The following is a 15333-nucleotide window of genomic DNA, read 5'->3' as shown; positions in this document are numbered from 1 at the left end:
GCTGCCCCAGCACTGCTGGGCCACCCCCAACTCATGTCCCCAGGTGCCACATCAAGAACCACCCACTGAGCAACATGAAATGGGGTGAGGGCTTGTCTTGGGGTGACTTGATGTTGTATTCCCTATCACTGCTCTATGCCCAGAAATTAGTTTTATGCCTTTCTATGCCTTTAAACTGAGCCTGAGAGGGGGGAGAGAAAAAACCCAACAACCTTTCAAAGCAGTTTTGCAGTTTGTTTTCATGTTTTTCGAGGACACAGAGATAGAGACAGCTCTCTGCATTCAGTGGTGGCAGGAGAGCCAGAGCAGAGGGAAGCACCTGGCTTGCTTTCTCTCCAGCCAGCTTTCAGCCAGTTTTTCAGCTCCTTTTCCTCCAGAGAGTTGAACTTTGTTTTCCTGGGACTCCAATTTTTTTCCCCTTCTTCTCTGCTGGACTGCTTCAATATCAGAACACATCGGGAGGACTTTCTACCGAGCACCAAGGGCCTGGCCCTGGGCCAAGTCCCAGCTCTGAGGAGGAGGGAGACCAAAGGGAGGACTCAAACATTTTTCCAGGTTTTTCTCCACAGTGAAAGATTTTATTATTTAGCAGTATTATCCTTCTCCCGTGTGTTTGTTAAATAAATAGTTTTTATCTCTTTCTCTTTCCTTCAAGGAAAAAGTTTCTTTTTCCCCCAAACCTGGTGAGGGAGGGGTGGTTTGTAACCTGTCTTCTCTCAGAGGATATATTTCTAAATTTGGCCAAACCAGCACAGGGCTGCAGGCACCGACAGTGTCATTTCTCACTGGAAGTAGGGCTGGGGGTTCCCAGAGGGCCTCCAACACCCATTCCTTTCTCCCTGGCCTTCTGGGGCTGCTCTGAGAATGCAATGTGCAGGGGGGGCAGCCCAAAGCCAGGCTTGGGATCATTTCCATGTGGTTCAGGGAAGCTGTGCCTGAAGCACCTTGAACTTCTGTGTGCTCAGCATCTTTTCCTTTGGGTTTTTATGTGGAGATACAGCTAGAAAGCAGAAGTGAGAGCACTGCTAAACTCATGTCAGAAGTAGATGCGCTAACGCTGCTAGGCCGCAAACCGTGGCAGGCAGTAAGGCCTGTAATGAAACAGTCAGCATAAAAGGCATGCTTGGTATGTACCTGTGATAGTTAGTGCTAGCTTCTAGTTTTGCAATGTTATTAAGAAACATAGATATGGTTGTTATAGAGATTGCTGCTTATATAACTGCTTATATAACTGAAAGGTATAAAAACCCGACCCTGTATCAATAAAATCAGCTTATTGCATCCAAGCAATCTGCCCTGTCTCTTTCATCGCCGACTGTCTTGCGACCGTATCGCGACAACTGGTGCCCCGTGTGAGGACTGGGCTACTCCTACGGGACAGTTGGCAACGCCCTGCAGAACTTCAGTAACTTTGCCGAAGGTTAAGCCGCAGGGGAGCGGGAGCCACGCCGGCCGGCAATTGATCCTCTGGAAAAGAGGTGAGTCGCTGCAGGGAACTATGGGCCAGGGTCAGGGGATGACCACCCCAGAAAGAGACATGCTTGTGCTTATGTCTACACTGCTTGACAAGCAAGGCAAATCTTTGCCTGTGCACGATTTAAAAACTATACTTCAATGGACTGCTTCTAAATTAGAAGGAGTAACCCAGTCCACGATTTTTACGGCAGATTTATGGGATAAAGTAGGAGTGGAACTTTGGAATGCTGCGGCTAATGGTGATAAAAATGCAGCACAAATTATTTCCTCCTGGAAAATAATTTTTGAAGCTTTAAAAGCTCAAGAAAAATCTCTTGCTAAAGATAATGGGGATGCCCTTTGCCCCCCCTCCACAGAAGTGGAGCCTCAGAACTCTTTACAAACTGAAAAGACTCTGCCTTCTTCACCAAAAGCTTCAGCCCCCCTTGCAACAAAAACAGCGGTGGGAGCTTTTACAGTTCCTGAGGAGAAGGGCTCCTCGCAACCTGTAAGAGCATTTGCCGCTGGTTACAGTCCAGCTGACAGCAGCGAGGATGAAGGAGAGGATCCTTTTGACCCCGGATCCATTGACCCTGAAAAAGAGTCAGATTTGTTTCCCCCTGACCCTCACGAGACCTGGGTTAGCTTGAAACAACAAGCATTAAAAGAAGGGGACTTAGACTTTGCAGACAAGATTGTGGCACCGGTCTTGTATACGGGACCGAGAAAACGGAATGCCCATTGGGAACAAATATCTTTTTCAGAGATCAAAGAGCTTCGGCGGGCAGCCACAGAGCACGGCATCAGTTCACCGTATTTTGTGACTTTGCTAGATTCTGTGCTTGCAGCTCATATTATGACACCATATGATTTAAAAACTTTGGCACGGCTGCTGCTGTCTCCCACTCAAAACGCTTTATGGGAAAAGGAGTGGGAAAAAGGTCTACAAGATCTGCTTCTAACTTATGTGGGTCACGTTAATCAGACCCTGGCGGCTCTCACAATTAGACAGCTTATGGGAACGGGACCATATATTGACCCTAATGTCCAAGCCCGAGACATTCCTCAGGAAGCTCTTGAAGGAGTCCGAAACGCGGCTCGCCAAGCTTTCCTGAAGGTCCCTGATGCAAAGACGCCTCAGAAATCATTTACGATCGTTGTCCAGGGGCCCCAAGAATCCTATATGCAGTTTATCGACCGACTTAAGCAGGCGCTCAAACGCCAAATTGATAACTCAGCAGCTTGTGTATTTTGCTATTGAAGCTTGCTGTTGAAGCTTGCTGTTGAAAATGCCAACGCAGACTGTAAAAAACTCCTTAAGTCTCTGCCTAACCAGAATCCTACTTTAGTCAAAATGATTGAGGCATGCAATCATGTTGGCACCATGGAACACCAATGTTCAGCCATGGTTGCAGCCCTTGCAGCCATGAGAGGGCCCCCTGCAACTTCAGGAGTCTGTTTCAGCTGCGGCAAACCTGGTCATTTGAAAAGAGACTGCCCTGCTCCAAAAAGAGATAAACCTGGGGTGACGATGGTTAGCAGGATGTGTGCCCGGTGCCGTAGAGGCCCACATTCCCCTAACCAACGTCGCTCTAAGTATGATTCCAAAGGTCACCTGCTCCAAGGATACCAGGGAAACTGGAACCAGGGCGTGGGACAGTGGCGCCACGCTCTGACACGGATGCCCCAGCCGCCCCTGCAGATGCCTGCCCTGCAGATGCCTGCTCCCCAGATGCCAGCCTCACAGATGTCCAGCAGCAGTGTCCCTCAAGTCTTCGCCCAGCAACTGCAGAGAGTGCCGGATTGGACCTACACACCTCAACCACAGTAACGTTAAACAATTCTTCTATTCATTTGCTTCCTACAGGAATTTTTGGACCACTAGGACCACAAAAGAGTACCCTACTCTTAGGAAAGTCCTCCGACAGCCTTCTAGGACTTTCTGTTTTCCCTGTAGTTATAGACTTAAATTTTAAAGATGAACTTAAAATCATAGCTTGGACCTCTAATCCTCCATGTTTTATCCCACAGGGTACCTGTGTTGCTAAATTAATTCCTCTCCCATGTGATTCACCATCCACTGTAGAAAAATATAATACCAAGGTGAGAGAGCCTGGTTTTGTAATGACCCCACAAATACTATGGGCACAAACAATTTCTAATAAGCGTCCTACCTGTCAGTGCACCCTGTCATTGCAGGGACAGCGAATAACACTCATTGGTATTCTAGATACTGGAGTTGACGTTACTGTCATTTCTCAAGATAAGTGGCCCCCTAACTGGGCCCTTATGGAGGTGCCTATGGCCCTCACCGGAATAGGAGGCAGTAGTCACAGTTATTAAAGTCGCCATTTGATTCAGGTAACAGGACCAGAAAACCACAAAGCCTCTGTAAGGCTGCGGGAGCTCTGGGGTGGGTCGGACAGTCGGGACTGACGGAGACGAGAGATCTCTGAAGTCAGATCTTGGAACATGCGGTTTATTGCCAAGGGCGTGGGTACAGGGGCACTGCTTAGAGCTGCCAGCCGCAGCTCGGAGCAGGCCCAAGAGAGCAAGAGTGTAAAAGTAAGAGCAAGTAAGTAGAGTGGATGTAAGTAAGAGTGGAATAAGAGAGAGAGAGGAATGAGAATGTGTGTGAAGTCCTGGTTACAATACAATAAATCATCTTCTGTACTGAATATTCTAATTGTCACTAACCAATCTAATACAAGATACAAATCCTATAGCATTTACATACAGCCTATAAGAGTTCTTATGTTACCATAGAATGTTACATCTTAACTTCTAAAAACTACTCTTTGGACCCCTTCTGCTGAGCTAGTAGGGTCTGCTCTGACCCTTGGACCTGCCTGCAAGCAGAGGGTATTGTTCAATCAAGAGGGGATGACCTTCAGTCGGCCATACCATTGTTTTCCAGTTGTTCAGTAACCTGGTATCTCAAAGGTGGCTTTCATTTCGATGTCGCTTGTAGTTTTCATATTCCCAAAATCTTTTGTCAGGCAATCATATTTATAAGGCTTTCCTGTTTCATCTTCCCCAACATAAGGCCATTTGTTCTACCTGTGCCTATAGTGTTATGGGGACGGGACGTACTCTCACAATGGGGTTTCAGAATTCAATCGGATTTTTAATAGGGACCATTGAGGCACGCGACACCCTGAAATTAACCTGGAAAACAGAGACACCCATTTGGGTGGATCAATGGTTCCTACCATTGCCTAAACTGCGTGCACTCACTCAATTGGTCTAGGAACAGCTTCAAAAGGGACACATAGTCCCCTCTACCAGTCCTTGGAATTCACCTGTGTTTGTTATTAAAAAACAATCTGGCAAGTGACGTTTGCTCCATGATCTCTTCAAAATTAATGCTGCTATGGAGGACATGGGAGCCCTTCAGCCTGGTCTCCCATCTCCTACCATGATCCCCCGTGATTGGCACTTGACAGTCATTAATCTAAAAGACTGCTTTTTTGACATTCCCTTGCATCCTGATGATGCACCAAAATTTGCCTTTTCTGTCCCAAGCACTAATATGCAGGCACCCTTGCAAAGGTATCACTGAGTTGTCCTGCCCCAAGGCATGAAGAATAGCCCCACTATTTGCCAGTGGTTTGTTGCAAAGATCCTCAGTCCCATTCGCTTACATATGCCTGATACACTTTTGTATCACTATATGGATGACATTTTAATTGCTGCAGAAAAACAAGAAGTCATGGAGAAAGCCTTAGCCCTTGTCAGTAAGGCTGTAACTCAAGCAGGACTTTGTGTTGCTCCTGAAAAAATTCAGCATCAACCCCCTTGGAAATACCTGGGCTGGCGAATTAGGACCCAGAGTATTTCTCCTCAGCCTTTACAAATTCAAACAAACATTTCTACTTTGCATGATGCTCAGAAACTTTTGGGGACAATTAACTGGGTTCGTCCCCTGTTAGGAATCTCAAACGCAGACTTGAGCCCTCTGTTTGCTCTGTTAAAAGGAGAGCCTGATTTACTATCACCTCGGCAGCTTACATTGGAAGCTCGCCAGGCATTGCAAAAGGTAGCTGATGCTATCTCAAATCAGCAAGCGGCTTGTTGGGCTCCAGAGCTGCCTTTTTCCTTAATCATTTTAAATCCAGCTAAGCAACCCCACGCTTTAATTTTTCAGTGGGACCCTAACTTGCCAGACCCTCTATTAATTATTGAATGGATTTTTCTGCCACATCACATGTCTAAAACTGTCAGTACCCAACATGAAATGTTTGCTCTGCTTATTGTAAAAGCTAGACAGAGACTTGTTACACTTGCAGGTGTTGATTTCTGTTTGATTTATCTGCCTGTTACTGTTGTTTATTTACAATGGCTTTATCAACAGTCCAAAGTGTTTCAGATGGCTCTTACCGACTTTGCTGGACAACTTTCCACACACCCCCCGAAACACAAGCTTGTAGCAGCAGGATTCAATCTTCTAACACAACCCAAAAGAAGCGAAATTCTCTTGCAAGCATTAACTGTTTTTACGGATGGTTCAGGTCGCAGCCACAAATCTGTGACGTTGTGGTGGAATTCGAATCTCAACCGATGGGACTCAGATGTCACCACTGTTTCAGGATCTCCTCAAATTGCTGAATTAGCGGCCATTGTACGAGCCTTTGAACGCTGGTCTATTCCTTTTAACCTAATAACTGATTCTGCTTATGTTGCAGGACTTGTGGAAAGAGCTGAAGCTGCTGTGTTGAAAGATGTGCCTAATGCAGATTTGTTTTATTGGTTACAACAGCTTGTTTTTCTTTTAGATAACAGACAACAATCATATTTTGTGATGCATGTTAGATCTCACACTACCTTACCTGGTTTCATTGTAGAAGGGAACCGCCAAGCGGATTTACTTACGCTACCTGCGCAAGCAGTCCCTGATTGCTTTTCCCAAGCAAAAATCAGCCACTCATTTTTTCATCAAAATGCTGCTGCACTTGCGAGAACTTCTGCTTTGTCTTCTCGCCAAGACTCTAACATTGTGGCTGTGTGCCCAGACTGCCAAAGACACTCCTTTCCTTCTCTAGCTGGAGGTGTTAACCCTGGAGGACTCCAGAGCCTCGAAATTTGGCAAACAGATGTTACTCATTTTCCTGAATTTGGCAGTCTTAAATATATACATTCTTCTACAGACACCTTTTCAGGTGCTCTGTTTGCATCCTGTCATACAGGGGAATCGGCAAAAGATGTTTGCCGTCATTTTTCTAGTGCCTTTGCAGTCTTGGGAATTCCTTCACAGATTAAAACTGATAATGGTCCAGCGTATATCTCGCAGAGAGTTGCAAATTTTCTTGCCCTTTGAGGAGTTAAACACAAAATGGGGATTCCTCATTCCTCCACGGGCCAAGCTATTATTGAGCAAGCCCACAGTTCACTTAAATGTCTTTTATTACAACAGAAAGGGGGAATGGGGAATGCTACCATAGCTGAATGCTTGCAGAAAGCATTGTATGTATTCAACTTTTTAAATTGCTCCCTGATGGATCCCAACCCCCCAATTGTAAGGCACTTCGGCAGTAACTGACAGTTAGAAGTCAAACAGAAGGCCCCAGTCCTTGTTAAGGACCCAGAAACAGGTAAGATCCTGGGACCCTATCCCCTCATCACATGGGGAAGGGGTTTTGCCTGTGTTTCTACAGAGAGTGGCCCGAGGAGGATCCCAGCCAAGAGCGTGAGACCCTTCAGAGAATCCTTAAAAGCTTCTCCTGAGGACTTTGAGGATCTCGATCACCCTGGCACACTATCAGCAGAGACCCCGGCCATCCCAGCCTCTGCCTCGAGTTACACCTCTTTCTGATGTCTCCGATCATCAGCTCGGCCAGCTTCTACTTAATTCCAGAGGATTTATTGACTTTACACCTCTTTTTGATTTCCAGGGACGACCCACTCCAATAGAAGTACAAAATATAATTGCAGGTCAAGTCTCTCTCAGTGAACAGTACTGGGAACAGTTTAAGGAGAAACTCGGACTTGAGAGCAATCCTATTCCTTGTTTTATTTGTAAAAATTACTTTCATCAAGTGTGGGTTTTGTGTCAGTGTCGAAAGTGTCAAAAGCGGTGGTATTGCATATCGCATCGCTGCCGTAGCAATTGTCCACGCTGTGATCCTTTATGCCAATCCTATAGTAACTGTCTTGTTTTAAAATTTGTGTGTGGATACGGTTATGGCTGGCCTCCACAATGGTATCTTTGGGAGACAGACATGCCTTCTCAGACTAGCTCTCTTAGTAGGGCTCCTTCTCGACGATGGAGAAGTGGCCGCAATGCCACCCCTCCCAGAACGTAATGTTTGGCTTACGCTTGCTGAATCTTTAAATGAGTCTATGCTGTGCCTATCTATGACCTCCCCTGGTGACCCTTTCCAGACCTGTTTGGTGGCTATGCCCTTAGTGAAAAGTGAATGGGATACCTTATTCAATTTGACAGTTTGGCTATGGGCCGAATTGAGCCAACCTGGTGGTGCCAAGAAAGTTGGCGAAAAAGGGCTGGTGAATCAGCCGGATGGTACTTTTCTAATGACAGGAGTTTAGGATTAAAAAGGTCCTTAATTTTCCCCCTCTCCCTATGCAGCCCCAAGAATTAGACATCTTTGGGTCTACGCAGTCTTTGGCACGTTTTTATCTAAACTATACTAACCGCCCCAGCAGAAAATTTGGCTTAGATGTTTCAGGAACAGGAATTTACACCAATGCTTCTGCCTGGTGTAACCATACATTGCCCCAACCAGTCACTCCTGGAAGTGATGCTATTGGACTGCTAGACAATATATTTTTGATATGTGGAAACAGAGCATGGAAGGCAATACCAGGCAAAGCTATAGGAGGTCCCTGTACTTTCGGACGACTAACTATGTTTCACTCTTTTCAAAGGAACTTGCCTTTTATGCATAAACTGGTGCGAGCAAAAAAGCAACACACACACATATAGCCAAGATTGTGATGATAATGTTCAATCTTGGAACTTGGGAGCCCGAGTGTTTGCATCTCTATCATTCCATCTATCGGAACGGCTCATTCTCGGAAAACTTTGAATAACCTTGGCTGCTGGCTTGCAAAACAAACTAATGCCACTAGCTCTGCTTTAACAGGCTTATTAACAGACGTAGATAGCATAAGACATGCTACACTGCAGAATAGAGCTCCAATTGATTTTTTGCTTTTAGCGCATGGACACGGCTATGATGAATTTGAAGGCTTATGCTGCATGAACCTGTCTGATCACTCCCTGTCTATTCACGCTAACATCCAAGCCCTTCGGAATAGTGTTAACAAATTGAGAGTTGTGAATGATAACGACTGGCTTGGAAGCATACTTGGAGGATGGGGACTTACTGGCTGGCTTAAGCATTTAGCTAAAGCAGGAATTTATATTTTAGCCATGCTGTTGCTTATAATAATTTGTCTGCCATGTGTTTTGCAATGTGTTCAGAGACTGATCGATAAGTCAACAAAGAAAATTTTACTTGTGGATAAGAAAGGGGGAGATGTGGAGATGCAGCTAGAAAGCAGAAGTGAGAGCACTGCTAAACTCATGTCAGAAGTAGATGCGCTAACGCTGCTAGGCCGCAAACCATGGCAGGCAGTAAGGCCTGTAATGAAACAGTCAGCATAAAAGGTATGCTTGGTATGTACCTGTGATAGTTAGTGCTAGCTTCTAGTTTTGCAATGTTATTAAGAAACATAGATATGGTTGTTATAGAGATTGCTGCTTATATAACTGCTTATATAACTGAAAGGTATAAAAACCCGACCCTGTATCAATAAAATCGGCTTATTGCATCCAAGCAATCTGCCCTGTCTCTTTCATCGCCGACTGTCTCGCGACCGTATCGCGACATTTTTATGCACTTTGAAACAGATTTCAGGATCTATCAGTGAATTCAGTGAATTATCCCAGCCAGAGACCTTTTTGCTGACCCAAAAGTAGCTTTTAAACCCCAGACCCACAAGGCTTGCAGTATTTTCCAGAAGCACTGAGAGACACAATGGAAGATCCTGTTCAGTGATACAGCTGCCCATGAGTACCAGGTCAGCTGGGAGACCCCTTGCTATCGTGTGTTTTCCTCTCTCAGAGGAGGAAAAAACACTTGTCTTTCCCATGTGGGGATTGACTGAGGCTGTGAAGTGCAATCCAGAGCATCTCCAGACAGCTGATGCTTGGCGCTGTGGTGTTTGGTACTCAGACAACATTCCAGCCCGTCTGCTCCAGGGTTGGACGTGCCTTTCTACAGTTATTCAGGTTGGGTATCCCACCCACTCAGTGCTCTCCTGATGAAATCCCAGGACCAGCAAGTCCCTGAAGCTCAGGGAAGAGAAGAGATGAGTTCAAGGGGAGAGTATTTCCATAAAACAGACAAAAGGGTTATTGGAGCTTTTTCTCAGAGCAGAATTTCAGTTATGTTCAGAGGTACTAACTCAAGGAAGGTCTATAAAGTAAAATCTGCATGGAATGATACAGGTGCCTCTCCACAAGGCAGGAAATAATAATTACGGGGGGGTTAATGAATGGCATGAACTCTCCTGGCAATGATGAGTTTGGTTTTCCCTCAGGCTGAGGCAGCCAAACTAATTCCCACAGGTTTCACCACAGCCACAGAATTCCACTAGCAATGGTCAGAGATCATCCAGATCACTACTGGCTCCAAAGAGCTCGATAAACTGCTTGAAGGTCAGCATTTTATTATTTCTCTTTCCTGCTGAAGCTCAGTTATTTGGGTGGGCTTTTCCCATGAACATGATCCTTGCATGGAACAACGTAAGACAAGTTGTTGTTGGATGAAAGACCTCTAGGACTCTCTTGAATAACTGCTTTTATTTTAAAAGCTGCAGAAATAGTTTTAACCCTTTTAGTTATGATGCAAGACCAAGAGCTGTCCATTTTTGGATGTTTCTGGTTTATTTAAGTCCCTGACATACTTAGGGAAAACAAAACCAGGTATCAGCATCTCCCCAGTGCTGTGGTAATCCAAAAATTAAAACAAGTAATTTCAGCTCTTCAGCATCTTCAGAAACATACCTGAACTTCTTATCTACAGCTTGAACAACCCTCAGGATGACAACCACTTTTCCCAGTCAGTTTTAAAACTTTCAGCCAAATTAAGTGTTTAACTATAAATGTAATATTTTATATGTGGTGTATATATACATCTATGTATGTATGTATGTATGTATCTATCTATCAATCTATCTATTTATCTATCTATACCTTTAGCATGCGACCTTTTAATTCTTATTATTCGTCATTATTGTTATTTTCTCCTCAGGAAAAACAGAAACGGGGTCCATAACAAAATTATGCAGGGAATTCTATACTGGGAAGACTCAGCTGTGTCACAGCCAGGCAGTCGCCTGTCAGGTGGGTGGTTCACTTCACTACAATCCAGTATTCAGAAACCACAGCTTTGGGATATTTGCTAATTTGGGCACTTTCCTTGACTTTCAAAGTGTTTACTCTCTAGAGGTTGCTATTCCATAAAATATTAGAGGCTTGGACTTAATTTGATAATTTTGTTGACTCCCTAAACTTCCTAGCTCAAAGCTGAGCACCTGTTCTCTTGTGTGGAATCATGGAATCCTGGGATAGTTTGGGTTAGAAGGGACCATACAGTTCCATGGGCAGGGGCACCTTCCACTAGACCTGGTTGCTCCAAGCCCCATCCAACCTGGCCTTGAGCACTGCCAGGGATGGGACAGCCACAGCTTCTCTGGGCAGCTTCTGCCAGGGCTTCAGCACCTTCATAGGGAATAATTTCTTCCCAATACCCCATCTATCCCTGCCCTCTGTCAGTGGGAAGCCATTTCCCCTTGTCCTGGCACTCTGGGGTGACAGGTACTACAAAGAAGGTGTTGGAGATGGGAACCAGGAATCTCTCCTCTTGCTTTTGCCTGCTAAATGGGACTTTAATCATAATAACTTGGGATATTGTTTTTTGTAAGGGCATGTGGCAATATCTGCTGTATTTATAGATACTTTATTCCCTTTTCATTCCTTTCCTTCTCCTTTAGCTCCCCATGGACCGTGAGGGTGGCGAGGGAAAAGCCACATCCATGGACTTTTGGAGGAGGGGACCTTCCATCCAGAGCAGCTCCTGGCTGTGGCTGAAAGGTCTGTGATTGGAGGACAGGAATATATTGACTCACTACTCAGTTGGAAGATGTTTTCCACAGTTCCTGGAGGTTGATTTGGCAGGTGTTCCCTTTGCATACCACTGGTGTTGATCTTTTTCTCCCATCTCTGCCAGTCTGTCCCCATAGCTCTCATGTCATTGCTCCTCAGCACGAGGTGATTTCCCTCTCTTTTGCTACTGGAAGGGAATGGGAGGTTCCCAAGCAGTTGGGGACACTACTGGCTGGATCCTGTTAGCTCTTTCTGAAAGGAATTTCATCTAATCCTGCTGGCTTCTCCTGCAGCAAGGAGTGCTCCCATGTTCCCTGTCACCAGGGAATATTTGGCAAGCAAGCAAAGGAGAGGAAGTGAAATGATGTTTGCAGCAGGCACAGGTGTGTCTGTGCAGGCCACATACAGTGTCCTTGGAATAATGGAATTGTTCAGGTTGGAGAAACCCTCTGAGATCACGGTGCCCAGCCATTCCCCCAGCGCTGCCAAGGCCGCCACTGTCCCGTGTCCCCAAGTGCCACATCAACACTGCTTTAAATCCCTCCAGGGATGGGACCTCCCTCATTGCCCTGGGCAGCTTGCCAGGGATGGACAGCCTTTCCACTAAGAGACTTCCTAGTATCTAATCTAAACCTCCCCTAGTATCACATGAGGCTGTTTCTTCTTGTCCGTTTAAAATGGTTCCAGTCATTCCATTTTCTCTTCATCACCACATGTTGCATTTTTTCCATCGGTTTTTATCTCTCCCAGGGATGTGAGTTTTTATTCCAGTCTTTTGGCAAAGCTCCTGGCTAACTCATGTAGATGAAGTTGTCACTCAAGTTTCATTCCTTTATTTTCCCTGATTTTGCAGGTATGGCCTGTCTGGCAGTGATGTCCTAGACAATGCAGCCTCTGCCAGGACTTTAACACTGATCACCAGACCCAGGTGCTGGATCAGGCCTTGGCCATGATGGCTGAGTCACAATAATTACACTGATTTCATGGACTTTGCGCCCACATAGGATTAGCCTTTGGCTTCTCCAGGGAAACAGCTTGTTCCATGGACAGTCAGGTGTCAGCAGCACGTCTTCCTGCTGGAATTCTGGGTGCCAGTGACTGGCTCCAGCTGATGTGGCTGTACAAACACAGGGAATTAATGGTTCCTCAGTGCCAGCCTGAGGAGCAACTTTGAAGCTCAATTTATAACTGTAGAAACAGTGCTGATGATTTCCAAGCTCCCAGGAGACCTGTGGAGGCAACTTGGGGTTGGAACCAAGACTTACAGCCCTGCCTGCTCTTTACCAGGTAGATACTGCTGATCACGGCTAGTGCCGTGGCCCTGTACTGCATGGATTCCTAGGAAAGGGGGGGAGCTCTCTGCCAGGCAGGTGCACCTGGCCAGCTTCCTGTGGATGGTGCTGCACCTGGCTGATGAGGTGAACATCAACTGGGTTTTATTGCCAAGGTAAAACTCACTGTTTTTCTTACAAAGCCCAGAGATTTGGTCCCAAGGGCTTTGTTGCTCAGTCTCTGCTCCCATTGGTTTGGAGAGGCTTGCTCCCACAGTAATGGACACCAGGAGTGTCCCTGTGTCCTTTTTCCCTGCTTTTCTGTTCTGATTGTGAAAAATAACTGGGTTTTGGTTGTTTCTCCTGTATGGCAATCATTTCCACAAACCGGGTGGTGGCACAGGTAGACGGAGCTGCCACATTTGCTGCAGATCCCAAAAAACCCATCGGAAGGAATATCATCGCTCCTGCTTCCTCCACCAGGTGAGACAAAAGATGGTCATATCCCAGTTTTATAGAACTAGCCAAGTAGCTTGTACTTCTGGGATTTCCATAGTCTGTTCATGGCACTTCACCTTAGTGCCGATCTGGGCTCTCAGTCTGCAGGGAAATTAACATCTCAGGCAGTTCTTACTGCCTTAAGCTCTACTTAATGGTTTGTGGATTATGATGATTTTCTGGAAGTAGGCTGTCCATTCTAGCCCATTGTCTTTCCTCCCCCTGTCAGACTGTACCTGCGGAAAGGCCGAGGTGAGACAGGATCTGACTCACCGTGTCTTGCTGAGGCCGCTGTGTTTGCTATCAGTGCTGATGGAGTGGGAGATCCTAAATACCGAAAACTCCTTTTTTTTTTCCCCTGAGTCCCAAGACTCTGTGTCTGCAAGAGGCTCCTTTCTTGGTGGCACCTTAGGGATACTTCTCAAGGCATCAGGCAGAGGAAGATGTGGTGTGTCAACATGGGAACCGTCAGGACACACCGAGTGCAGCTGGAGGCGTTTGGAAGAGATCTCTCTTTGGGCAGTAGACACAGATTAGGTCAGTGTGCTTCCTCAGGAGTATTCTGTCCTGGGGTGATGTTATGAGGCCGCTTTACTCCTTAACTGTCTGCTTAATGCCCAAGGACACTCTGTCTTTAAGATGGATCCAGGGGGCGAGGCTGGAACCATGGCACCCGTATGTGGGTTGGTTCAATGGCTCAGCCCAATGGGCTCTGGGGCTCTGGGGCTCAGTGGGGGCTCGGGAGGGATTGCGCTGGGAGCGCTGTGCTGCTCTTTGGTTTTTTTTGTTCCGGCTAGCTGGAAAAAGGTTGTGTTGGTTTTTTTTTTGTTCTTTTTCCCTTCCCTCCCCTTGCCTCATGCCTCCCTTCCCTTCCCTCTGGTCATGGGAGCCTGCCGGGTGGCCCCAGTGGGCCCACAGGATGGCCCTGGCTGGTCCGAGCCCGAGTGTCTGTTCCCTCTCTGGGAATTTGTTGTATTTTGAGTTTTGTTTTATTCTGTTCTACCCTGTTTTGTTTTGTGTTAATAAACAGTTTGGGTTTTTTCCCACTTTCACTTGTTACCAATTTGTCCCACTGGTGGAGGAGAAGGGGAGGCTATTACTGCAGGCCTGGTTCCTACGGTATATCACCGTGTCCCACAGCCATAGGGAGGAGGAGGAGAGAAGATCCAGCAGGCAGGAATTGTGCAGCAAGATTGATTTATTTAATTCTTTTACAAACTCTTTTATAGACTTTTTTCTTCATAGTCTAATTGGACAAAGGACCAGCCACCCCTTGGGGGTGATTGGCCAAAATCCCAAAACATCCATTGTCAAAATATTTCTCTACTATACCATAAACAAGATTTTTCAAGGTTGCAGGTGGCTTGGTTGTTTACATTCCCTGCTACCTCTTCTGTGAGAGAGAAAAGTCTCTCACGGACTTAGAAAATAGCAAGAAAATCCTTGCTAGCAGCATTTTTGTATCTACAGGAGGCCCTTTTCCCTTTGGAGGAGGCGCTCATTCTGGAGCGCTTCCTCCTAAAATTTTGTCTCCAAAACCAAGACACATTCCCAGAGAACCATACCCCTTGTGTTTTCCTGTATCCATTTTACTACACCATGGACGTGGTGTAGTAAAATCTTGGTGGCTGCAGTTTGGAACTTGATGAATTTGAAGTAAAATTGAAAGGTTTTTAGAGAAGTGGTGATTTATAAAATAAAGCAGAATGGTATTTCACATGAATAATTTGGGATTGGTGATGATCCCAGTCCATAATCTTTCTGTTCATTTTCTTTTGGATGCTGCAACCTGCTGTGTTGGGGGAACTGTTCCTTTACATTTCAGGTGAATTCTCTGTATTTCATTAATTCTCCATGGAAATCTGCTTTAAATAAAAAGGACCATGAGGGTATTGATGATGTCACAGGTTCCTGGGATTCACAGGTGTGTGTTCAGACCAAGGACTGTTTTTTCTGGCTGAAGCTGCACCAATCTCC

General features: G+C 45.8%; 1 pseudogene across 1 annotated transcript; it reads left to right on the top strand.

Moving 5' to 3' along the window:
• Positions 1–7717: 7717 nt before the first annotated feature.
• Positions 7718–12557, top strand: LOC309571502 (DNA repair protein RAD51 homolog 1-like; annotated as a pseudogene). The gene is made up of 5 exons: positions 7718–7753; positions 10021–10138; positions 10734–10825; positions 11476–11575; positions 12441–12557. The product of its transcript is annotated as a DNA repair protein RAD51 homolog 1-like (transcript).
• Positions 12558–15333: the final 2776 nt, after the last annotated feature.

Source organism: Coloeus monedula (genome assembly GCF_965178545.1).
Source record: "Coloeus monedula genome assembly, chromosome: 1".
NCBI classification, from domain to species: Eukaryota; Metazoa; Chordata; class Aves; order Passeriformes; family Corvidae; genus Coloeus; species Coloeus monedula.
Note: the sequence above shows the minus strand (reverse complement) of the source record. Positions and strands in the feature narration are given on the sequence as shown.